Raw genomic sequence first — 24,322 nt, 5'->3', positions numbered from 1 at the left:
AGATGAACATTTACACAAAACCCTCAGACAAACCAGGCCGAAAGCACCTGGGGTGGCTCAAAATCAACCACGTGTCGTGGAGCCCACGAGGCAGGGCTCTGACACTTAAGCAGTCACAGATTCTTGTCAGAGCTTGGTCACGTCAGTTTCATTCCAATTTCTTAACATATCCAGAAATGGCACGATTTAAAAAAGAAGAGTGTACACATATTTAGAAGGTATGTATCCAAGTTGTCTTACAGTGTAGACAGTATTTATGTACACAAAATACCACCACACTAAATATTTACATGTATAACAAGTATACATCCACATGATGTCTCAAAGTAATAATCTTTACTTCTTCATTCTATCCCAGAGCCATTTCTTCCCTCATCCAATACACAGAACAGAAAAAAAACAGCATCTGAAGAAGAGAGCTGCAGCCCAAAGAAAGGAGTCGGAAAGGTGGCCAGTGTTGCCTGGAGACACGTATTTGTTTCCCAGAGACTGGAACAGAGGTTGACACAGGAGGAAGGAGACAAAGGGGAGGCTCCTCTTAGGAGGAGGAAGTTCACAGCTCCGGGATGAAAAGATGAAACTTCCTTTTGGAAAATCAAGAAGCTGAGGGGTAACTAACAACACAAAGTGCTCCTCCAGGAGCCCTTGAAGGTCGGTCAAAGTTTATGAGTGCAAGGACCAGTAATGGTCTCTGGCTGATACAGAAGAAATGCACAGAAAGTATGTTGACAGATCACGGAATGGCCAGGAAACCTAGAGAAGCAGGCTCTCACAAGGGGCAGGGAGAAAAATCAAATGAGGTTAGAACCGCAATGGGTGGAGAGACGGTCTTTGAGGGACGAAAGCCTGGGTGTTGGATCTGAGAGCTAAGGAGCTGGTGGGGATGTGGTGGGAGCTGCCTGTGCTGGGGGCCAGTGAACGGAACTACCCTGGGGACGTAACTCCTCCTCCTCCCTCTCCTCCACTGCCGCTTCCCTCTCGCTGGTCCTCCCGCTGTATCCTGGTCCTCCCTTTGTACGGCTCCACCTCTCTCTCATCTCCCCTTCTTCCTTGCTCTCTTTCTCCTCATCTCCCCTTCTTCCTCGCTCTCTTTCTCCTCATCCCCTGTTTGCAGCTCCTTCCCTTCCCATTCCGCCCTGTCTTTCTGGACCTCCTTCTTCTGTCGCTAGCGCTCCTCCACCACCTCCGATTTCCACAGTTCGGAGGAGGATGCGGGAATATTTCCCACCATCCCAGGAAGCACGAATACCTTGCTCTCTGGGCAGGACACTCTGAGGGTCTCTGGGAGACTGAGTGAGGAGGCCCTCAAGTTGTTCTCGGCGAGGGGACACAAGAGCGACCGCCACCAGATCCCTGCCCTCCTGGAGCTCCCTTGAAACCAAAGAAGGCAGTGGGAGGACCCCACCGGTCCCAGAGGGGTGCCTCTCCAAAGGGTGCGCAAAGGCTCATTTCCCCCACCGCTCCGTACTCTTCTCATTTCCTCCAACCTGCACATGGGTCCCCGTCTAGCAAGCAGAGAACTGGCGATCAAGGGGGTGGTCTGGCCACAGCGGAGCAAACCGCAAGAGCAATCAGTTTACAGAAATTTCTAGAAGCAGAAGGCGACTTTCAGGTAAAATAAATAAGGATCGTGGTTGTCAAAAGATTCAGAGGATTATGATAATAGTATTTATGATTTTGCTGCCTATAGCATTATTGATCCAGTAGTTTCTAAACCGAGGCACATCTGACAACAGCAGCGTGAAGAAGAATGCTCTTATTGCTCCCATTTTGCACAAGAAAGTAGGGAGATACCCAAAGTTTTCTTTATTTGTTCAAGGCCACACAGGGCAGAACCATTTTTACAACCCAGAGCTTGTGCTCCTGAGCACAGATTCGTTGGGTCTTTCTTCTCAGATGTGGCTGTGTCAACATCTCTCAGTTGGAGGGATGGGAAGAAGAGCAAGAAGAAGAGAGAAGGCAAGAGAAGGAGCAGGGACCGGTGGAAGCACAAATTCTTTGATCCTGCCCTCCCTGGCCTTCCCCTCTCAGCTTTCCCCTCCCCTCCTCGTCTTGCCTCCTGCTTTCCTGCGGGCACCAGCTCTTTCCTTCCTTCCCCACCCTGTTACCGGACTGGGACAATGCTCCTCTCTCGGGATCCCTGCCCAAGATCCTGACAGGTCTCAATGCCTTCCTCCCAAACCCACCTTCCCAGCTTGGCATTCACTTCCCGCCCTTTCCCGCTCCCACGTGGACCCCACAGGACGCAGCCTACCCAGCTGGGCACAGCCGGAGCACCCGAGACCTTTCCGTTGCCCGCCTCACGGGATGCCGCGAAATCTAACAACCGGCATAAAGGCATTTCAAAAGAACTTTTCGCTCTTCGAAAACTTTTCCGTATTTCCATTCTCAGGGGTCTTAATGGGACGAAGGGCTAAAGACGACAATGTATATTCATCCAAGTCCTAGAGCGTCCCGGTGAGTGCCAGACCCTGTCCTGGGCGTGCGGACACGGGGCGACCATCCCCACGACCTCTGTCCTGGTGGAAATCGCCTGGTGGACACAGGAAACCTAAGCACAACCTCGGCCCCGGAGGCCTTTGCCAGGGTGGGCAAACTCTCATTCATTGAGTGTAGGCGAGGATACGGGAAGAGCCATCATGGGAGCCCACCGGGTGTTCAGCTGTCCTTGGATCTCGTTCGATTCAGGCCCGGAGGGTCCGAACCCTGGATCCCGGTATCTCTGAGGGCGCTGGCATCTGTGGCGGGTAGGGGGCAAGGACGTGGTGCCGTATCCCTGGGGGCAGGGGACTTACCCTGGGAATGAGGACGTGTCTACTCCATACAGAGTCCAGAAAAGGCCTGTAGTGCTGTCTCTGTGGCGCAATCGGTTAGCGCGTTCGGCTGTTAACCGAAAGGTTGGTGGTTCGAGCCCACCCAGGGACGGTGGGGTGAGATTTTAGAGACCACCAAAGAGACTCCCTTTTGCCAAGAGGACACCGGAGAAGGGCTGCGGCGAGCCGGCTTGCGGAGAAAGAGCACAGGAGTCAGGTGCAAAGGAGCAGCGGGGAGGGCGGGTCCCGGGTGGATTGGAAGCGTCGGTCATTCCTGAGAGCCCAGAGCGCTGACCGCCGGCGCCGTGAAAAGGGTCACCGAGGCGCGGGTCCGCAGGGGCGGAGGGACGGCGTCCACGCTGCTGGGCTGCGGGGTCTCCTGGGCCTCGGGCGCACCCCCCATCCCCTGCGGCTTCCCGGAGCCGGGGAGTCGGCGGGGGGGGGGGGGGGGGGGGGGGGGAGGGGCGGTGGTGGGCGACCCCTGCGATCGGGTGCGGAGCTTAGGGTCTGACGACTCTGGGTTGGGTGCGGGAACCCGAAGGCAGCCTGTGGGGGCCCGAGGGTCCTCACTTGAGGGGAGAGGAGGAACCCTAAAGCAGAGCCCTCGGGAGCCGCCGTCTCCGTGCCTGAGAGAGCCTGGGGCTTCAAGGTTCCCGTTTGAGTGTTAAAAATTGGTGGTCTAGATACCGATGGCGGGACCTCGGGTTTTCATGGATACGGTGTTAAGCGGTACCGGTTGTCCTGTTTCCGTAGTGTAGTGGTTATCACGTTCGCCTCACACGCGAAAGGTCCCCGGTTCGAAACCGGGCGGAAACAGACCGCTTATTTTCTTCCCACCCCGCCCTCTCCTACCGAGATTTGTTTTCTGATTGGCAAAACCACAAGGTTCCAAAGGCTCGGGGTGAAGCAGAGGACGTAGCTGTAGGAGGAGTTGGTGACCACCTGGAAGTCTACTCAGCACTAGCAAGCAGCCCTCCTTTCTCTGCTCCGAGTCCCTGTGAATCCAGGCCCAGTTCATCCCCGGGGCGGGCAAGGACAAGACTGACTTCGAGTCACCCTTACGTCCTGAAACCCCGAGCCTTGGCTCCCTGTCGGGCCCCTGGGTCTCCTCCACGTGTTCACAGATTGTCTCTGAAAACCATGGAGTTCATTCCCGTGACGCTCACTTGCTTTCCCCCACCTCGGAACACCTGAGGAGCAGTTTTATCTCCCTGGTAGAAGAAAAGAGACCGCACCAAGGTCTCACCGTGGGCTCCAGCCAAAGACACGGAAGTGAAGAATTTAAGGCTCCACGAACTGAGCCGGTCGCGGAGGGAAAGGAACCGGTACCCGTGCGGTCGTCAGGAGAGGCCCCGGAGCCAGGTCAGAGATCTGGAGGTAGACGGATCCGCTCATCACCCGCTGAAAGCCAAGTCGAGTCCCTGACTCGAGGGAATACCGAGGTTCACAAAGAGAGCATGCCCTGGGCTCGGCAGCACGCAGCGCTAGAGCTGGACCAGGAGGGACCCAACCGGATAGTTTGTGACCTGGTCTCAGAACGAGAAGCGTCTCCCAGGAACGGGGATTTGAAGGGCTGCGAGCCTTGCACAGCTGCATACAGCCGTGGGGGCGCTGGGACATTTCCTTTCCTGTTCTCTGCATCTCTGGTTTCATCTTTGCACTCTCAGTTTTCACCTGGACAGCCAAGTCCACTTTCCTCCGCGGTTCCCTGGTGGTCTAGTGGCTAGGATTCGGCGCTTTCACCGCCGCGGCCCGGGTTCGATTCCCGGTCAGGGAAAGCTGTTTTCTTCTCCATTCCTCGATGTCTTCCTGTCCAGATCAGAATTGTCTTTTGCTTCAAGGTCCAGTGCAGTAGAGCGTCTGCACTGAGTCCCGGCCTCAGGGTCCTTGACATCAGGCAGGCTGGAGGAGACTCCCCGGATGCAGTGAACAGCCTGGGCTGCCCAGCTCTCCTCTCCACTCTTTTCTCTCTGCTTGTTAGAAACCCAGAGTCTTCCTTACAGAGTTTTCATCCAAAGAGAATCAGGGACTCGAGTTCCAAAGATTCATTCAAAACCAAACCCCAAACCCTCCAAAACATACATCCAAGTTACAAGAATAGTAACATCGTGTATTCTGTACTCAGCCGCACAGTTCACGTTTTCCCACGTTTGCTTTGTCACTCTCTCCATGGAAACCTGAAATCCATTCTCTTTAGGATGCAGAGAAGCTTCCGGGGAGTTCGATTCGGATCTCCAGGAAGTGCAGGCCAGGCATGCTCTGCGCTTGTAGGACTACCCCACCCCACCCCCACCCCCAACCCCAGGACCGTCTGCTATCCGGACTCCTCCGGGTCGTCTTGATGGACAGTGGGGTCTTGGGTCAGCCTGAGCGCTAGAACCACCTACCTCGGGAAGACCCATGGGGAAGTGCAGCTGCCCCCTTGGCTCTTGCCTGGCTCTCTGTGCCCAGAACACAAAGGGGAAGCCTTCTTTCCTGTGGTGGGAGGATGAGTGGACCAGGTGGGAGATGCATCAGAGGGAGGGGAAGTATTCTCGAGAGCTTTCCGGAATTGTCTGCTTGGGTGGCTGTCCTGGGATAATGGTGTTTTGTGTAGTCTTCTCCTGGTCTTGACCCAGTCTCAGGTCCGATGTGATTCACCGTTCTCATCTTTCCGTTTTCCCGAGGCTTTGGAACCGGCACCGTTTCTCTGCGGAGCAGGAGGCACGTCCTGGGAATTCTTGTCTCCAGCACAAAGAGTCGAGGGGGCCCGGTGTGGTCCTGTCTCTGTGGCGCAATCGGTTAGCGCGTTCGGCTGTTAACCGGAAGGTTGGTGGTTCGAGCCCACCCAGGGACGGGCGGTCGAGGTTTTAGAACCCATTCGAGGTTTTCCGTGCCGACGACCATTCAAGCGGTTCTTGGCCCACACAAAAATATGCTCTCCTGCATTCGGGGTCCTAGTCACCTCCGGACTGCTGCCAGTCTGGGCCACCTCACCTTTCCCACCCTGTACTCTGCAAGTGCAAGTGTATTCCTATTCACTCATACTTGCCTAAGGCAGGACCTCCTGAGACAGATCAAGGGATCCAGTTTCTGGTGGGGTCAAGTCTTTATTCTGCCAAGTACATAGACTTAGACAAGTAAGTTATACCTTATGTGCCCCAGGTTTTTCACCTGTAAAAGGAGGCCAGCACTTAGCAATTGTTCTGTCAATAATGTTATCAGTGAACCCACCGTCATCATTAGCCTCTGCATTATTTTTCAGAAAGGCATTTCCTACATGGTTCATGTATTATTTGGTTTCATGGTTTTATGATGACAGATATGCTGCAACCATCATTATTGTACTCACACTTCTGACCATTCGTGCAGGTATTTATTTCCACAGTGTAGAAACCTGGAAGTGCAGTCGCTTCCTTGAGTGTTTATATGCTTCTTAAGTTGGTAAGTCCTGCAACTTTGCCTTCCACAGAAGCGGGACTGAGTCGTATTTCAAATTATTTCCCAGTCGTTCGGTGTCCCTTTCTTCAATTACTTTGGCAACACAACAATTTTTCTATACATCTCTCTATGATTCTCTTAACTAACAAAGGGAGCAGTGGCCTCCTGACCCAACTAAGGGGAAAGACAATAGAGGGACGCTGTGGCATTGCACAGAGGTGCTCTACTGCTTATGGTGGAGAGTTAGTCACTGACCACTTTTAAAGTCCTCCAGTAACTGTCCATTGTTTTGTCCGGTGACCTGGTCAACCGGGTCCAGAGAAGATGGCCAGGATGGCCTCTTTCTGCCGAGCAACTTATCCAAAGAGAAAAATCTCACTGATCCCAGAGCCTTTTTCCTTCTCCCCTTTTTCTTCTTTTATTTACAAACTTTGGTTACACTTTTAACGTGAGGAAAAAAAATTCGGTGCCTGTCCCTCCTCCTATAAAGTGGGGTGTTACCACGGAACACCCCATTTACTTTATTCCTTGACAGTTTTTTGGTTTGGTTATTTTTTGGAAGAGTCGGACACGACCGAGCGACTGAACGGGAACTGATAAAAGTTAGCCCATCACATGGGCTAACTCACATGTCGTGAGAGCCCGCGGAATCCTGCCCCTCGCAGGCTCCTGCTTCAGGCCCGGACCCTTAGAGCCATTGGCTCCTGTTTGCGCTGTTCTTCTATTAAATCTTATGTGCAGAGACTGTGCGTTTTGACGTTTTTGTACCGTGTGGTTTGGGGACAAATATGTTCTCTCTCTGATTTGTTCATCACTGATAAGATGGCGCTCGCTAGTGGTGAAGAACCTGCCTGCCATTGCGGAAGATGTAAGTTACATGCTGTTCGATCCCTGGGTCAGGAAGACCCCCTGGAGTAGGGCACGGCAACGCACTCCAGTATTCTTGCCTGGAGAATCCCATCTGACAGAGGAGCCTGGCAGGATACCGTCCATAGGGTTGCACAGGGTCTGGACACGACTGAAGCGATTCAGCGCGCATACCCGCAATTTCTCCTATCAATGTGGGAATCTGGTCTCATTTTAGGAAGTGAACTTCTGGGGATAATCCACATTGAGTGGTGGTTGACAGGGGTCCGTTCCCTGTGAGGTAGAAGACAGTTACACTGGACCATGAGGCTTTTTTCATTGCTGCTTGTCTTGATGATTCTGGTATTTCCTGGGATGTGGCACGGCCCCAGTGAGAAGTTGTCCACTTCTCCTCTTTCCACTGTTTGGTCAAATCCAGGTGGGCCCAGTCTATCCTAGTCAAGCACTGCACAAGTGTCGTAAGAGATTAACACAGGAAGGATACTGAATTTTTAGCATGGAACAGACAGTTTCTTTCACTGGTGTATGAAAGTTTCTAAATAGCTGAAAATAGTCAACAAGTGAGGTAAGGATTGTTGAAATCAGACTACAGAATGCAGAGGAAAAGACATATCTTTGCAAAGAAGCAATGAAGTCAGCAACGTGAACACTTCTGACAACCCTGCAAATCAAGATTGAATACTTCCAGAACCATAAGCAAGAAAAAGTCATTCCTCAAGAAAAAGGAATGACTAGCCATGACTTCAAGCACAGTTTTATACACTGGGGACTCATAAGTGTATTACAGAATTCCTATTTTCCTCAGTGAGATTCCTCCAATATCGCTTAATTGTATTTCATTTTGTTTCTCACACTGGCAAGTGTTGTTAATAAACATCATTGACTCTGCTTTCACCTTAAATAAGGCTCGCTAATTTTTAAAAAAATTTATTTATTTTTGGCTGCCCTGTATTAGTTGCTTTGTGTGGGTTCTCTCTAGTTGGCGCGTGCAGGCTTCTCGTTGCAGTGGCTTCTCCTGTTTCAGAGCACAGAGTCTAGGTGCATGGGCTTCAGTAGTGGCAGCACACAGGCTTGGTAGCGGTGGCTCGAGGGTTTTAGTTGCTCTGTGGCATGTGGAATCTTCCCAGACCAGGGATCGGACCTGTTTCCCCTCCACTGGCAGGCAGATTCCTATCCACTGTACCCCCAGGGAAGTCAAGCAAGGCCCACTGCTTTGATGTATTTTTTTCCCCTGTTTAAATATATTTTCTCAGAAACAAGTCAATACACTTTCTCTCACTCTGGGGAGAACAGACAAGTTAGGCCTCTCAAAATTTAAAGATGTCACTCCTCTTAAGGAAAGTGATAATCAGTTCCGTAAATGTAAAATTAAAAAATGAAGACTTTCTGGAGAAAATACTCTACTGTTCATGCTTCCATGTGGTATTTATATAAGGAAAATTTTGTTGCTAAATTTGTGACAAGGAAAAAAAATAGATTTAACTGTAGATTGAGTAAATGGTCTTGATTACTTGGAACAGCAACCATGAAGGAATGAAATTGATAACAGATTATTCTTAATACTTTTAAGCAGTTTAAATAACTTACATAATGGCCTTCAAAATGTTTACTCATGTTCGTTTTTTGTTTTTTTTTTTTTAATGGAAGCGACTCAGAATAATTACATTGTTTTTCTCATTTTGGTCTAACACCAACTCTATATGTATTTTCAGATTATCTTATAAAGGTGTAGAAAATAATGGTGGTATAATATTTTAGTATTTAAGTCTTGGGTTTATTTAGGTTGAAAATCTGAATTACATTGGACTTCCTAAGTTTCCTATGCTGGTTGTACTGCTCAGATAAGCCAACATAGCCAATGAGTATTTAAACTTCTAAAAGTTTAAATTTATGTCTTGAAGTATACTGAATATACTAATATCTGTAAAGGGGAATGAATAGTTACAATTCTAGACACCAGAGGACTCAATCATTCCCCCTACAATATTTGGTTTATATTTTTAGGTGTCCTGTAATTAATATATGATTCCATATATACACCAATATATGATTCCAACATTCTTGTGTTCCGACATGTGTCTGCTTAAATGACAGATTCATGATCTATAGTTTCCTTTGACTCTATTAAATTGATTTAATGAACGAATCATCTTTCGTTGCCTGCAAGTTTGTTCTCTCTTTGTCCTTTCCATTTGTCCTAATTTCCTGGTAGATTGGCTGACAGCAGAAATACCGCTTTAGTTGGGGAATGCTGTTGTTGTTTACAAATATTTCTATATCTTGTTCGTATATGGCTGATGCCGGGCATATTACTACGTGTTCCCTTGACGAAAGTTCGGTGCAGTGGTTTGTTGTTTTTAGTGCTCTGACATTTCAGAATCATAACCTTAATGTTGTGCGCTGCACAGCTTCTCAAACTTTTTTGAAGCGTCACCTTATTTCTTATTAGGCATCCATTTTTTCGCATGGCACTTGCTTTCTATCATAGCAACTACCAAAATCCAGCTTTGCAGAGATATGATACCATAGTAAAGAGTGTAAAATAGTCTAATGTTGGCAGATTTTACTATGTAGATTACACCTCAATAAACTCAAGAAAGAAAAGTAAAAAGGCAAACAATACCAAAATTTCACAGGATGGAGAGCACTGTAAATTCTTTTTCATTTCTAAAAGGAGTGTTAGTAAGGTCAACAAAGTTGGAGAGGAATTTGGCAGCATCAGCTAAGGGTCGTACATACACTATCACGTGCTGTGGCCCAGAAATCGTACTTTTATCTCTGCTATATATGTGACCTCTGCTGTCCAACGAGACAGGTACAAGTCACGGGTAACTACCGAACACTTGTAGTGTTTCTAGTGTCACACGTGGTAATGATGAGTGTTTGTTTGTTTGTTGTTTTTTTTTAACGCAGTAAATCTCACAAACTTTTAAAATAGGTTGTAATTGAAAACTTTAAATTCCAGGTGACTGGTGTAATGCTCGGAGAAGGCAATGGCACCCCACTCCAGTACTCTTGCCTAGAAAATCCCATGGACGGAGGAGCCTGGCAGGCCGCAGTCCAAGGGGTCGCTGAGAGTCGGACACGACCAAGTGACTTCCTACTTTCACTTTCCACTTTCCTGCATTGGAGAAGGAAGTGGCAACCCACTCCAGTGATCTTGCCTGGAGAATCCCAGGGACGGGGAAACCTGGTAGGCTGCCGTCTATGGGGTCGCACAGAGTCGGACACGACTGCAGCGACTTAGCAGCAGCAGCAGCAGCAGGTGTGATGCTAATAAAGGGAAACCTCACTAAAATTGAGTCAGGAGACCAGAAGGGGGAGCTCTCATGGATTACCACTCAAGTTCAAATACAGGAAGACTTGTCAATCATAGACCTAAACAGAAGAATCATCAATAGGAAAGAACAATCAGTTGTAGGCCCGGACAGAAAAAGATGTACCTTGTATCTCCTGCAATATATCAGCAACTCGGCCAATGAGAAACTGTCACCACCCTGATCTTTCACTTTTCCCCAGTGTCCTTTGGTTCAAAACAAGTCCTCTCAGCTTCTTTCTCTTTCTCTCTCAAAGAACGTTCCTTCTTCTCCTTTGTGTGCAATTTGCCTATGCTTTTGCCATAGTTTGCTTGTCCTGCTTTGTGATTCCCCTGCTATTTCTGAATCAACCCACTTTGTTGGGGAGAAAAACCCTAAAATTTTTATTCTAAAGGTCAACCCTGGCATTATTTTATTGGAATGGGCTGCCCTAGAGAAATGTGTATGTCCTTGAAAAGTCATAAGAGAATGTTCGTATCGTACCATTTCAGAATATCCTCAACTGGATAAGTATACTGAGATATATTCTTCCAAGGAACACACACAGAGACAAAGAACTACCTGAAAACTATGGTTAAATCTCATAGACGTTACGCTGAGTGAAAGAAGTCAGGCCCATACCCCTCCTTCCCAAACAAACAAACCCAGTTCTTCGGAGGGGTGTGTGTGTATGTGATTACTCTGAGCTCTTTCATGGACGTCATGAGGAAGCCTTTTGTGGTCTGGTGATTTATCATACCTTAGATCTTTGGTAATGCTTCACTAGTTATTCAGGTTGGTGTGCACCGGTAATCGTTTTGGAAGCGTATACGCTTTGAACTTTACACATGTTATTCCTCATTTTGTCAAACATCTAAAACCACTTGGTTATGGCTAATGTGATGTTGATACTTATTCTTTTCTTTTGGCCTGGGCTGGGAGGCAAAGTAAACTCAAAATACTTATTGGGCTATTTTGGCTGTCCTCAGACTTTTGGCTTTCCTTCACTATCAGATAGCTGATTACTTATTTATATGTTGCTCACAATCATTATCTTAAGTTGACCTTCAACTGTTAATACTGTGTCAAAGAGAAAATGTGGTGTTATTTTAAGAATAATTAATTACAATAATTATATTTAAGAATCGGCCGACCGATGCAGGGACACAGGTTTCATCTCTTGTGAGGGAATGTTCCATGTGTTGTGTGCCACACCTACGGAGCCCGCTGGCCTAGAGCCTGTGCCCGGTAGCAAGAGACGTTACCGCAAAGAGAAGCCCCTGATTGCCACAACTAGAGAGATGCCTATGCGCAGCAGCGAGACCCAGCAGTCAAAACTAAAATAAATAAATAATTATGGAAGAAAAAAATAATTATAAGCCAAGGAAAAGGGTGGTATGTGAAGTTGAGAAATCCTGATGAGGAAAGTAGTTCCACTAGGCTTAGCTATCTCAGACGTGTCAAAGGGAGGACTCTGGCAGGTATGACACACGGAAATTTGCCACAGTCATTTCACTACTAAACATTCAAGAAGTTTTGGAGCATCCACACGTAGCCAAGAATATTTACCTGATTAGTCATCTTCACCAGATCAACCAGTCCAGACTAGCTGTTTGATGGCTTTCAGCTTATCTATTTATCAAGGGTTCTTAGGAGACCCGGGTTCGATTCCTGGGTGGGGAAGATCCCTGGAGAAGGAAATGGCAACCCTCTCCAGTATTCTTGCCTGGAGAATCCCATGGACAGAGGAGCCTGGCAGGCTACAGTCCATGGGGCCACAAGAGTCAGACACGACTTAGTGACTAAACCACCCCCTTAGCCTTCCTTAATCGATAGAAATTGATAAGAGGACAGACTAGAAACTCAGGTAAGGCTTTATTGGGATCCCTGCTGCAGCAAAACAAGTAACAGGTTCCCTTGTTTGCCCTGGGTGGGGGGCAGGGGGAGGGATGGTGTGCTGGTTCCTTCCACGGGGTGGGTGGAGGGGTCAGGCTACAGGACTGGCTCAGGGGGTTTGCCTGTGTGTTTCCTGGTGTCGTGTGCAGGGGGAATGTGCAGTACCCTGCTTTTGCTCCGGGCACCCTGTTTTTGGCACCAGTTCTTCGGAGATGACAGTTGGGATTTTGGTCTTTTTGTATCTTGTTGTCCACAATTTCCACCAAAGGCATACATGCAGTTATTTTTTGTCCCCTATTGTTTCTTTGTATTTTGTTGCTGGGGAAGACATTTGGATCTCAAGGACACAGCAGTGAGTGGTGGCCTGAAGCAAGATCTTTGTTGCCTGTCCAAGAATTGGACCAGGGTAGCCTGTGTGAAAACCAGGAATCCTAGCCACCAGTCCATCAAGAGCTAGGGCTAGAAGCAAAGTTGGCCTGACTAGCGCCTTCATTGAAAACTGAATTTCTTAAAGCGACAAAAGCTGAAAAGACAGGTACAAAGTGCATTATTAGAGCCACAGCACAAGTTGGAGGGCACACGGATACACAATTTATTTAAGACAGAAGCAAGGCAGAGAGACACACTCAGAGAGAAAGGGTGTGTGTGTCCTCCTTAACGAGAAGGAGTGTATCAGAGAGGTGATTCAGATCACTTATATAGGACATTTCTTCCGGGCGCAGAGGCCTAGGGCGAGGTTAACACCACCTATTAAGGGGTGGCTCCGTCTACCTCCTTTTTGACCCAGGAAAAAGCTTTGTAGGCATGGATAGTCTGCAAAGATCTCCTTGACCTCAAAAATACGAAATACGTGGTCTCTTTATTTCTATCCAAGCGGGACTCAGCTCTTCCTTGCTCCTCCTGATATCCTTATCTTAAAGAAGCTTTAGAGGTACATGGGATATTTAGTTGCAGCATGAAAACTCTTAGTTGTCCCAGGTGGGATCTAGTTCCTTGACCAGGGATCCAGCTCCGGCCCCAGGCACTGGGAAGTGTGGAATCTTAGCCAGTGGACCACTAGGGAAGCCCCTGTCCTTAGTCTGGAGTATCTGTCCACAGGAGACAGATTCCAGCTGCTCAGCGTGGGGCGCATGGAATTTCTGCCTCAGTTTGTCCAGGTGCAAACATTGCAGCAAAGGGTCCCAGGTCCCAGCCTGTCTCAGTAAGACAGAGGATACAGACAGGTGTTAAAATCTGTTCAGAGTCAAAACCACACCTGAAGCTGGAAGTAAAATGAATGAAATTTCTGATGAATGACCCAATTTTCACGAATGGAACTGAGTTCACGGCCAGTCGTGACGCCTAATGCGTTTTACTAGACATACACACAATACTACATCCCAAAGACAACTGGATTTGAAAGGAACCGGTTTCCCCTGGACTGCTAAATGTTCTGTTCTCCCCGCTGAACGCCGTTATTTGAAAAAGGTGTACAGGCTTCAGCCGACCGCCAGACCGGGGCTGGGCAGGACAAAAGTTAAGGCAGGCAGCCGAGCGCGCCGGGTCCCAAACACGTAGCGGGTGGGAGAACAGGAGCGGGAGGCGGACGTCGCTTCCCCCAGAGGGCGCCCGCCGGCCGGTTGGCCGGGCCGGACGGCGTGGGAGGAGGGAGGCGGGGCCTAGGGCGGGGCGTGGGCTGGAGGGCTTCCCGTGACGTCACGGACGAGGCGTGTCGTATGTAGATACCCGAGCGCAGGGGCTGCTGGGCCGTCAGCTGGTGCTGAAACACGATACGGTCTCCCGTGGCGTGGGAGAGAACTGAGGAGTTTCTGCTTGAAAGTGCGTGGGTGCGCTGTGTGGAAGGTCCAAGAAGGGTCGGGGAATGCGGGGAGGAAAGTGAGCGTGTGTGTACAGTGCAGGGCGTCTGAGGTTGCGGTGGGGCGGCAGGCGGGCAACTCATACTTACCTGGCAGGGGAGATACCATGATCACGAAGGTGGTTTTCTCAGGGCGAGGCTTATCCATTGCACTCTGGATGTGCTGACCCCTGCGATTTCCCCAAATGTGGGAAACTCGACTGCATAATTTGTGGTAGTGGGGGACTGCGTTCGCGCTTTCCCCTGGTCATTTTCTGTGCAAGAGTAGGCTCGGGAAGCGCCTCTGATCACCCGGCGACGTTCCTCTGTGTGTTGGGTCGTTTTGTGAAGTCTGCGCGTGATAGAGGAGACCAGAAGCGTATAAGAGCGCTTTAAAGGCATGGTCGGTTTTTGAGCTCGAGTCGCGGTACGACCCGCGAGTTTGCGGCTGGAGGGACTGGTTCAGGAACAGGCATTTGTTTTCCGGTTTTGGGGGCATTGGAAACCTGCCTAGGGCTACGCGTGGAGGCGGATTTCGTGGCAGGCTCGGTCGTTGAACGCTCTTTTCGGCCTCTTCTTGAAAAGTTTGTGCGTGAGGGAGGGCTTCTTCTGGGCGCAGGATCCAAGCAGTAGAAGCCCTTACCTGAGCCCAACACACGAAGTCGGTTGAGGTATCAGGAGGCGCCCCGTGACGAACTTCTCGTCGGCCTGTCTTGTGCGAGTCTGCCACTAGCCATTTTCCCAGCAGTGTCGTGCTTTCAGAGGCTTCATTTCTTGCGTGGTCAGCTGCCTTGCTTATTTATACATGCCTTAGTCATTGCTGGAGATACTGCTTAGATACTCTCCCACCCACCCCTTCTCACCCCAAGGGGTCTCTTCCCATTTCTGGATCCAGTTCTCTCATCACCCCCGCCTTTTCTCTCTAGGCCTTCTCCTGTTAAAAGCCGTACCTCTGTTTCATCCTCGAGTGTGCACCTGACATGCTTCAGTAGTCTGGCAAACTAGGAAACCTCCTTAACATCCCTTCTTGAATGGCAGTAGAATTCGTACTTTTTTTTTTTTTCCTTTTGGTCAAAAGTAGTTTTCCTTTTCTTTCTATCTGAAAACATTGAACTACAATTTAGAAGAAAACCCCACGCCGAGTTGTCGGCAGTTTGCTGGGCTATTTGCCAGCCCCTTTCTCAGGATGTGTTGTTCCCACTTCTGATTCACAAAGTCCTGCTGGCAAATAGAAACCACTGGGCCAAACAGAAAAGGCAGGACCATGGCGGGAAGGACTGTCCTCCCCCTCGTGGCTGCCTCGGGGACGGCACTCGTAGATCCGCTCAGCCCCCAAAAGCCTCTGAGATCGGAGGAGGTGCTGGGAGTGGGGTGATGCTTAAGGGTAGGTCCAAAGAAAACTAACCAAAAAGCACACAGGATGCAGATCGAGGATGAGATTTCCTTGCTCACATATGAGCCATCTTCAGCATTACTGATTGGGGCATAGACATGGATTACTGTGATACTGAATGGTTTGCCTTGGAAACGAACAGAGATCATTCTGTTGTTTTTGAGATTGCATCCAAGTGCTGCATTTTGGACTCTCTTATTGACTATGATGGCTACTCCATTTCTTCTAAGGGATTCTTGCCCACAGTAGTAGATATAATGCTCATCCGAGTTAAATTCACCCACTCCAGTCCATTTTAGTTTGCTGATTCCTAAAATGTTGATGTTCACTCTTGCCATCTCCTGTTTGACCGCTTCCAATTTGCCTTGATTCATGGACCTAACATTCCAGGTTCCTATGCAGTATTGCTCTTCACAGCATTGGACTTTACTTCCAACAGTAGTGACATCCACAACTGGGTGGTGTTTTTGCTTTGGGACTCAACCCCAGCCAAAACCCACGGTACCTGGTCAGGTTCTTGATGTCTCCACAGAAAGAACTGAGTGAGAGACGAAGTGATAGGTAAGAAGTAGATTTATTCAGATTCAAGAGAAGCAAGCACACTCCACAGACAGAGTGTGGGCCATTGCAGAGGAAGAGTGCGGTCGCCAAGTGTGGCATGGTTAGTTTTCATAAGCTGGGTAATTTTGTATGTGAATGAGTGGGAGGATTATCCCAACTGTTTTTGGGAAGGGGTGGGGATTTCCAGGATTTGGGCCACCGCCCACTCCTTGGTCTTTTAACATTGCCTTGGAACTGTCACGGCACCTCTGGGTGTGTCATTTCACTTGCCGATTGAGGACCAAGGTCTAGTCTTGTCTGCCATCTTGGTCCCATTTGATTCTAAAACCGGTTTATGTTGTGTCCTTGGGCTATGTCATTATTTCCAAAGTTGTGCCCTGCCCCTTTCCCTCCTGTTACAGAGGGGTCAGGCTTTCAAGGTGACTTAGGTGGTTTGCCTATGAGTTTGACGGTGGTGTGTGCAGGGGGAATGTGCAGTATTCTGCTTTTGCTCTCAGCTTTTGAACTGTGGTGTTGGAGATGACTCGTTAGAGTCCCTTGGACAGCAAGGAGATCCAACCAGTCTACCCTAAACAAAATCAGTCCTGAATATTCTTTGGAAGGACTGATGCTGAAGCGGAAGCTCCAATACTTTGGCCACCTGATGCGAAGAACTGACTCATTTGAAAAGCCCCGGATGCTGGGAATGGTTGAAGGCGGGTGGAGAAGGGGGCGACAGAGGATGATATGGTTGGATGGCATCACGGACTCAATGGACATGAGTCTGAGTAAGCTCCGGGAGTTGGTGATGGACAGGGAAGCCTGGCGTGCTGCAGTCCATGGGGTCGCAAAGAGTTGGACACGACTGAGCGACTGAACTGAACGGAACTGATCCTCTTTTTGCCACCAGCTCTTCATAGATGACACTTGAATCTTCGGTCTTTTTGTCTCTTGTCCATAATTTTCTCCAACTGCATACATGCGGTTGTTTTTAGTCCCTATTGTTTCTTTCTATTTTGTTGCTGGAGGAGACATTTTGATCTCGAGGACACAAGCAGTGAGTGGTGGCTTGAAGCAGTGAGTGGTCGCTTGAAGCAAGATCTTTGTTCCCTGACCAGGAATTGAACCAGGGTAGCCTGAGTGACTTCACTTTCACTTTTCACTTTCATGCATTGGAGAAGGAAATGGCAACCCACTCCAGTGTTCTTGCCTGGAGAATCCCGGGGACGGGGGAGCCTGGTGGGCTGCCGTCTATGGGGTCGCACAGGGTCCGACACGACTGAAGCGACTTAGCAGCAGCAGCAGCAGCAGCAGCCTGTGTGAAAACCAGGAATCCTAGCCACCCTTCCATCAGGAGCTAGGGCTAGAAGCACGGTTGGCCTGGCTCTTGCCTCTACTGAAAAATGAATTTCTCAAAGAGGCAAAAGCTGTAAAAGTAGGTACAAAGTTTATTATTAGAGCCACAACACAAGTCAGGGAGCACATAGATACACAGCTTATTTAAGACAGAAGTAAGGCAGAGATGCACACTTGGAAAGGGTGTGGGTGTCCTCCTTAACGAGGAGCAGTGCATCAGAGAGGTAATTCAAATCACTTATATAGAGCATTTCTTCCATTTTGGCCAATTATCTCATCTTTTTTTCCCCACACCTGACCTCTCCTGGGGCCCTTCCTGACATGCATGTGAAATTTTTTGCTAAGAAGGACTGTAGCACAGAGGGCTCCTGGGAGGTTGACACCAACAATCACCGGGTGGCTCCTCCCCTCCTTTTTAACCTGGGAGGAATTTTTCTGAGCATGTGTAGTCTGTGAAGGTCTCCTGGACCTCAAGAATGCAAAATAGGTGGCCTCTATCTTCTATCCAATAAGGACTCAGCTCCTCCTTACTCCTCCTAATATCCTTATCTTGGAGCATCTTATCTTTATACAAAATATTTATTTATTAGGCATGAAGGATCTTTAGTTGCAGCACGTAAACTGTTAGTTGTCCCATGTGGGATCTAGTTCCTTGACCAGAGATTGAACCGGAGTACGGAGTTCATCACTGGATCACTAGGGAAGTCCCTGCTCTTAGCCCGGAGTTAACCGTCTGCAGGGGATAGATTGCAGCTGCTCACCCTGGGGCCCATCAAATTCCTGCCTCGGTCTGTCCAGGTGCAAACACTGCAGCAAAGGGTCCCAGGTCCCAGCCTGTCTCAGTAAGACAGAGGATACAGACAGGTGTTAAAATCTGTTCAGAGTCAAAACCACACCTGAAGCTGGAAATAAAATGAATGAAATTTCTGATGAATGACCCAATTTTCACGAATGGAACTGAGTTCACGGCCAGTCGTGACGCCTAATGCGTTTTACTAGACATACACACAATACTACATCACAAAGACAACTGGATTTGAAAGGAACCGGTTTCCCCTGGACTGCTAAATGTTCTGTTCTCCCCGCTGAACGCCGTTATTTGAAAAAAAGATGCACAGGCTTCAGCCGACCGCCAGACCGGGGCTGGGCAGGACAAAAGTTAAGGCAGGCAGCCGAGCGCGCCGGGTCCCAAACACGTAGCGGGTGGGAGAACAGGAGCGGGAGGCGGACGTCGCTTCCCCCAGAGGGCGCCCGCCGGCCGGTTGGCCGGGCCGGACGGCGTGGGAGGAGGGAGGCGGGGCCTAGGGCGGGGCGTGGGCTGGAGGGCTTCCCGTGACGTCACGGACGAGGCGTGTCGTATGTAGATACCCGAGCGCAGGGGCTGCTGGGCCGTCAGCTGGTGCTGAAACACGATACGGTCTCCCGTGGCGTGGGAGAGAACTGAGGAGTTTCTGCTTGAAAGTGCGTGGGTGCGCTGTGTGGAAGGTCCAAGAAGGGTCGGGGAATGCGGGGAGGAAAGTGAGCGTGTGTGTACAGTGCAGGGCGTCTGAGGTTGCGGTGGGGCGGCAGGCGGGCAACTCATACTTACCTGGCAGGGGAGATACCATGATCACGAAGGTGGTTTTCCCAGGGCGAGGCTTATCCATTGCACTCCGGATGTGCTGACCCCTGCGATTTCCCCAAATGTGGGAAACTCGACTGCATAATTTGTGGTAGTGGGGGACTGCGTTCGCGCTTTCCCCTGTGCTCTTTGGTTGTTGAAAGTCAGACTATGGCTTTTTAAGTGTTAATGACTGATCTTTAGCCTTTTTATGGTGCTGTACGCTAATAACCCCATTCGTGTGACTTAACTGTTATTTACGTTTACGAGGCTAAGTAGGATTCATATGTTATTCTTTTTCGGTGAGTGTTCCAAAGGGCTGTTTTTTTTGCAGGGGCTAGTTGGTTAGAGTGGTTTTCTTTTTTCCGTTGAGGACTAGCGGACAGTCCTCTGAAATGCCCCACTGCAATGACCTGGCCCCTTCGACATTCAGCTTCGTTTTTCACGTAATTCCTTCAGGATTCCTGAAAAACCGCAGCTCTATCTCGCCGGACTATAGATTAAATCTTACGGAGTTGTCTCATCTCCCCAGATTGGAACTGGAAGGACGCTAGGTTCTAAGTAGTCCTCCGTCACCCTGACGTTACTGAAATTCACGGCTTTGAATCGGTGATGGTATATGAAACTGTATAATTTCCTGTTCTCACATTTTCTTATGCTTTCAAATGTCACCCTGCTTATTTAACTTATACGCAGCATACATCATGGGAGACGCTGGGCTGGAAGAAGCACAAGCTGGAATCAAGATTGCCGGGAGAAATATCAATAACCTCCGATATGCCGATGACACCACCCTTGTGGCAGAAAGTGAGGAGGAACTAAAGAGCCTCTTGATGAAAGTGAAAGAGCAGAGTGAACAAGTTGGTTTAAAGCTCAACATTCAGAAAACGAAGACCATGGGCAACTGGTCCCATCACTTCATGGGAAATAGGTGGGGAAACAGTGGAAACAATGTCAGACTTTGTTTTGGGGGGCTCCAAAATCACTGCAGATGGTGATTGCAGCCATGAAATTAAAAGATGCTTACTCCTTTTAGGAAAGTTATGACCAACCTAGATAGCATATTCAAAAGCAGACACATTACTTTGCCAACAAAGGTCCGTCTGACAGTCAAGGCTATGGTTTTTCCAGTGGTCATGTATGGGTGTGAGGGTTGGACTGTGAAGAAAGCTGAGCGCCGAAGAATTGATGCTTTTGAACTGTGATGTTGGAGAAGACTCTGGCGAGTCCCTTGGACTGCAAGGAGATCCTACCACTCCATCCTAAAGGAGATCAGTCCTGGGTGTTCATTGGAAGGACTGATGCTGAAGCTGAAACTCCAATACTTTGGCCACCTCATGCGAAGAGTCGACTCATTGGAAAAGACCCTGATGCTGGGAGGGATTGGGGGCAGGAGGAGAAGGGGACGACAGAGGATGAGATGGCTGGATGGCATCACCGACTCGATGGACATGAGTTTGAGTGAACTCCGGGAGTTGGTGATGGACAGGGAGGCCTGGCGTGCTGCGATTCATGGGGTCGCAAAGAGTCGGACACGACTGAGCGACTGAACTGAGCTGAGCATTAGGGGTTTTCCCCCAATAAACCAGTTCTACGCATCAGGTGGCCAAACTATTGAAGCTTCAGCATCAGTTCTTGCAACAAATGTTCAGGACTGATTTCCTTTAGGATTGATGGGTTTGATCTCTTGTAATCGGGACAGTGGTGATTTTTTTTTTTTTTTTTTTAGTGCAGTTTCTTTTTTTTTTTTTTTTTTTTTGGCTACGGGTGTTACTGATGATTGTCGTGCCTAAGGCTGCGAGCGACTTTGCGCACGTACTCACTTGGTAATATGATGTTGCTGTGGTTTAGTCGCTAAGTCATTCCCGACTCTACGTTATTGCCAGGAGATAAGTACTTCTTCATACACATCCTCTGAACTTTAGCACCATTCTTGCTTGCATTTTGACTGCACTTTCCGTGTCACCTTAGAGTTTACACAGTTTGAGTTTTTAAAACGTGTATCCTAGAGGCACCCTGGTATATTCTTAATAACAGAGACTTGCAATAGATTAGATTCAACAGTTTTTGCTGGGTACCTGAGCCCACGCTTGCGAGGTCCTAATGGAGAACTGAAGCCCACAAAAAAGAGCTAGATAGAAACTGCCTCAGTCTCTTATTGCTTTTAAACTCCCAACCCTAAAAATAGAAGTGTCCTTCTATAGCTATTTGTCAAAGAACAAAACAGTTACCTGGCCCAAGAGCTGTGAAACAGTAAGAGGACATCTGATAGGAAGTATACATTGCTGCGAGTCTGTTTGTATCAGCAGATAAAGTACCTTTGTGAGGGGTAACAGTGCTGGTGACCTCCGGAGCTCTTCCCAGGGTCCAAACGAATATGACAGCCACTTCTATTTCTCCTTTCCAAATCTCAGCTAGTATCTACAACTCTGCTTTAAAGTCTGCTAAATCCAACATCTGAGACATCTTGGGGTTGTCTTTTTTTTTTTTTTTTCTTTTTAAAACTATGTGTTGAATAAGTAGCATTTTTCTGTTTCTTGGCATGTTTCACTTTTGTTCACAGGACTCTTTGAATGATACATTATAGACATTCTGGATTCTGGTATCTTCTCCAAAATGTATCAACTTTTGTTCTACTAAGCAATTTGATTACTGGCCAACCACTTTGAACTTGTGTAGGGCTGGATTTACGGATTGTGTTGGTAGATCTGTGGAACGTCCCAAGCCCTCCTTGGTGTGGCTCAACCTCCAAACCCTGCTAACCTTGTCAGGTCTTAGTTTTACACTTTTGGAGGGAGGATCAAGAGTAGGCCTTACACTAGGGTATGGTCTTTCTTCCTAAAACAGTCTTTCTGGAGTATCAACTGAATGCTCAGGGTGATACAGAGTTAACAAGGCCTGAATTCCAGTGTTGCCAGCAGAGACTTCTAAAATCTCTGTTCTGGTTTTCATCCCAATAGCACCTGTTGTCCCATAAGCCTTGCATAAGCACTCCACCCATGAGCAGCCAGCCTGGCACTCAGCAAATGACTGGCAGGAGACCCAATATAGACTTTTGAAAACTAGCCTGTAAACTGTTCTCTCCTTTCTCCTTCTCTACAGATTCTAGTTGTTTCAGTTGCCCTCTGATCTCTGCCTTAGCTTTGTGTGAGCACCATGCTCTGCTTGCTGTACCACCATCAGGTCATTCCCACAACTCTCTCTCAGGCACTCACAGTCTTGCACTGTCTCTGTCCAGTGTGTATAACCAGGTGCTTCACACATTTTGCCCATTTTTATGGTTGTTTAAGGCAAGGAGCACAAGCTGGAGTCAAGATTGCCGGGAGAAATATCAATAACCTCCGATATGCCGATGACACCACCCTTATGGCAGAAAGTGAAGACTACGGAGCCTCTTGATGAAAGTGAAAGAGCAGAGTGAACAAGTTGGCTTGAAGCTCAACATTCAGAAAACGAAGACCATGGGCATCTGGTCCCATCACTTCATGGGAAATAGGTGGGGAAACAGTGGAAACAATGTCAGACTTTATTTTGGGGGGCTCCAAAATCACTGCAGATGGTGATTGCAGCCATGAAATTAAAAGACGCTTACTCCTTTAGGAAAGTTATGACCAACCTAGATAGCGTATTCAAAAGCAGACACATTACTTTGCCAACAAAGGTCCGTCTGACAGTCAAGGCTATGGTTTTTCCAGTGGTCATGTATGGATGTGAGGGTTGGACTGTGAAGAAAGCTGAGCGCCGAAGATTTGATGCTTTTGAACTGTGGTGTTGGAAAAGACTCTGGCGAGTCCCTTGGACTGCAAGGAGATCCTACCACTCCATCCTGAAGATCCTAAAGAAGATCAGTCCTGGGTGTTCATTGGAAGGACTGATGCTAAAGCTGAAACTCCAATACTTTGGACACCTGGCATGCTGCAGTCCATGGTGTCGCAAAGAGTTGGACCATGGACTGCAGCATGCCAGGGTTCCCTGTCCTTCACCAATTCCCGGAGCTTGCTCTAACTCATGTCCATCAAGTCCGTGATGCCATCCAACCATCCCATCCTCTGTCGTCCCCTTCTCCTGCCTTCAATCTTTCCCAGCATCAAGGTCTTTTCCAAGGAGTCAGTTCTTCGCATCAAGTGGCCAAAGCATTGGAGCCTCAGCTTCAGCATCAGTCCTTCTGATTGGCAGCTGAGTTCTTTACCACTTCCTTATTACAATTCTAATAGTTTTATATGTATCAAAAAATATTTTCCTCTTCTTTTTCATCCCAGCACAGGCTAATATAAAATCTGTTGATAGGAGTTAACTTTTTTTTTTTTTTGACTTAACTTTTAATCTCAGTATTTTAATTTAGCTGCTGCTGCTGCTGCTGCTAAGTCCCTTCAGTTGTGTCCGACTCTGTGCGACCCCATAGACGGCAGCCCATCAGGCTCCACTGTCCCTGGGATTCTCTAGACAAGAACACTGGAGCAGGTTGCCATTTCCTTCTCCAATGCATGAAAGTGAAAAGTGAAATCGAAGTCTCTCAGCCATGTCTGACTCCCAGCGACCCCATGGACTGCAGCCCACCAGTCTCCTCCATCCATGGGATTTTCCAGGCAAGAGTACTGGAGTCGGGTGCCATTGCCTTCTCCGATTTGAAGTTAGAGGATATCTATAAATTAGAATGAATGTGGCTCAGAAGAAGAATTAAAATCATTCAAAGACAAAGAGACTTTATCCTCTTTTGTGGAAGGGTTAGCATGTTTTCGTTGTTTGGGGTAAGCATGCTTTTACTTTTGTGTTTATTTGGAAGTTAAGAATGGTTTCAAAAGAAGGAGGGGTAGAGGGAGGAAAGGATGTATGTATACACACACACATGCCAAACCCACAAGAAGCTGATCCTGGTAGATCTGTGCCAAGGTTGCTAAACTGGAAGCAAATTTCCCAAAGTTTCCATCCCTGCATGTTCTGGGTTAACTTGGGCCATAGGAAGATACTGAGATATGGAAATCAGAAATGGAAGTGGCTGTCATATTCGTTTGGACCCTGGGCAGGCAATGGGAGGTCACCATCGTTGTTACTGCTCACACATATAATTTATCTGCTGGTACAAACAGGCCCACAGCAATTTATAGCTTGTGTGTGTGTGTGTTTGTGTGTGTGTGTGCACACTGGATTCTCTCCCACTCCACGGGAGACCATATCGTGTTTAAGCACCAGATTACGGACCAGCAGCCACTGCGCTCAGATATCTACATATGACACAACCAATCTGTAACGTGAACAGGAATCCACACTTCCCTCCAGCCCACCCTAGTCCCATCCCCCTCCTCCCAC

The 24,322-nt window shown here is 48.3% G+C and overlaps 6 non-coding genes across 6 annotated transcripts; all 6 read left to right on the top strand.

Annotated features, from left to right (window-relative positions):
• The first annotated feature begins 2,851 nt into the window (after positions 1-2,851).
• On the top strand, positions 2,852-2,925 carry TRNAN-GUU (transfer RNA asparagine (anticodon GUU)). The gene has a single exon. It is a non-coding gene; the product is annotated as a tRNA-Asn (tRNA).
• Positions 2,926-3,556: 631 nt separating this feature from the next.
• Positions 3,557-3,629, top strand: TRNAV-CAC (transfer RNA valine (anticodon CAC)). The gene has a single exon. It is a non-coding gene; the product is annotated as a tRNA-Val (tRNA).
• An 889-nt stretch (positions 3,630-4,518) lies between these two features.
• Positions 4,519-4,590, top strand: TRNAE-UUC (transfer RNA glutamic acid (anticodon UUC)). Its single transcript has one exon. It is a non-coding gene; the product is annotated as a tRNA-Glu (tRNA).
• A 985-nt stretch (positions 4,591-5,575) lies between these two features.
• TRNAN-GUU (transfer RNA asparagine (anticodon GUU)) lies at positions 5,576-5,649 on the top strand. Its single transcript has one exon. It is a non-coding gene; the product is annotated as a tRNA-Asn (tRNA).
• Positions 5,650-14,229: 8,580 nt separating this feature from the next.
• LOC133245477 (U1 spliceosomal RNA) lies at positions 14,230-14,393 on the top strand. Its single transcript, XR_009735733.1, has one exon. It is a non-coding gene; the product is annotated as a U1 spliceosomal RNA (small nuclear RNA).
• Positions 14,394-18,995: 4,602 nt separating this feature from the next.
• Positions 18,996-19,159, top strand: LOC133245472 (U1 spliceosomal RNA). Its single transcript, XR_009735728.1, has one exon. It is a non-coding gene; the product is annotated as a U1 spliceosomal RNA (small nuclear RNA).
• The last annotated feature ends 5,163 nt before the right edge of the window (positions 19,160-24,322 follow it).

The sequence above is a fragment of the Bos javanicus genome, chromosome 3 (genome assembly GCF_032452875.1).
Source record: "Bos javanicus breed banteng chromosome 3, ARS-OSU_banteng_1.0, whole genome shotgun sequence".
In the NCBI taxonomy this organism is placed as follows: domain Eukaryota; kingdom Metazoa; phylum Chordata; class Mammalia; order Artiodactyla; family Bovidae; genus Bos; species Bos javanicus.
Note: the sequence above shows the minus strand (reverse complement) of the source record. Positions and strands in the feature narration are given on the sequence as shown.